The sequence below is a fragment of the Dasypus novemcinctus genome, chromosome 4 (genome assembly GCF_030445035.2).
Source record: "Dasypus novemcinctus isolate mDasNov1 chromosome 4, mDasNov1.1.hap2, whole genome shotgun sequence".
NCBI lineage: Eukaryota > Metazoa > Chordata > Mammalia > Cingulata > Dasypodidae > Dasypus > Dasypus novemcinctus.
Genome location: NC_080676.1, coordinates 15,362,046 through 15,363,633, shown reverse-complemented (window position 1 = coordinate 15,363,633; position 1,588 = coordinate 15,362,046). Strand labels below are relative to the sequence as shown.

General features: G+C 40.9%; 1 pseudogene; it reads right to left on the bottom strand.

The window, feature by feature from the left end:
• Positions 1–268: 268 nt before the first annotated feature.
• Positions 269–1,588, bottom strand: LOC101418627 (serine/threonine-protein phosphatase 2A 55 kDa regulatory subunit B delta isoform pseudogene; annotated as a pseudogene).

Below are 1,588 nucleotides of genomic sequence, written 5' to 3'. Positions count from 1 at the left end.
TGGAAAGGAAGTCTCAGACTTAAGTAAATATATTTTTATAAATAATGGCCTTTATTGAGCACTTTCCATGGCTTCTGCTTCTGGTTGATTGTTCCCATGAGCAGTGACACCCACTGAAGACAGAACCACGCCATGGATGCCAGTCGAGGCCAGCAGCTCTCCTGGGTCCTCAGTGTTCTGAACAGAGAGGAGGATACATGCATTTTCTCCCACAGAAAAAACAACTGGGCTTACCTGTGCAAGATAAGACTTGGTCTCCAAATAGCCTCTAGTTGATTTTGTCCTAGAATACATACAAATTATTGGTTGTAGCTACAGCAATAATTTTCTTCAGGAGGTACCAGGTTGTGTGAGGAATCTTCTTACAAAGTCCAGCACGACAACAGTAACCTCCTCTTTCTTTCTCTTACCACCTGACCATATTTTCCAGCCTTTAAGCTGGCTGGATGTTTGCTGCTCTCTCTTGAATCTTCCAGTGTAACATCCGTCTCTGTTATTTCTATCAAATTTTCTACAGAAGTTGTAGGATCCAGTCATAATAGCATTATCAGAACAGTTCCAGCAACAGGCAATATTCAAACTTGTCAAAGATGCTGTCGTTTTCATGCAAAGAGCAGAGCTTGCTTGGATGACATTCATGAATCTGGTACCCTTCACTGCCCGCTGTCATGTTGAGATCCCGCGCTTTCATTGTCTAGGGTTATCATGTACCAAGCACCATGACTACATTTCACATCAGATATGGAAGAAATTATTTCTGAAAAGGAAGACCCACTGCTGGGCTCTTCAGGTTCTTCAGAACACTTTGAAAGTCCGTATACAGGGCTGAAGAGCCCATCCCACAAAGCCTGCTGCTTTAGACAAACAGGTTGCATTGGTGTGGGTAGAATGTGGCTGTGGCAACCTCTTCCTTCAGCTCTTCCATGTCGACCTGTTTAATGTCTGTGATGTTAAAACATCTGTCTTTGATTTTTAAATGCCACAGGTTAATTCTCAGATTATCTGAATAAAGATGTGTTTCATGATCACTATTTATTGAAATGGAATTTATATTATATGCGTGAGGGTTTGCAAAAATCTGTCTGACCTTGCTTCTACCATAAGGTCTACTGACTTCAATACAGAGGCCCATAATTCTGTATTTCTAAATAGATCTTGAAATTGTCCATATTCATCTTTCAAGTTATATCTTTCTCTCCTTTATCCCATTCACTTATTTCTCATGATTAGTTGTCTTTATCATTTTTAGATAATAGAAATGACCAGCATTCTGTTTGAGTAACCACCTAATTTTCTTGATTTTCCTCCCTAAATTTATAGACTGTTTCTCTTAGGAGGTACCAGCGATTGAACCCAGGGCCTTGAATATGTGGAGCAGGTGCTCAACCACTGAGCTGTACCAGCTCCCTCAATTTCTAGACTTTTAAAATAGTCAACATTGAAAGGTCCTGAAAGTACTATATTCTCTCCTAGAATAAAGGTGGTTTTCATTCTTTGGCCATGATCTTGTTGATGACCCCCTGGACCTGAAAGCAGCACCACTGGAAGTCATTGCCACCCGCAGACCATGACTGCCTCTTCTTGCCAT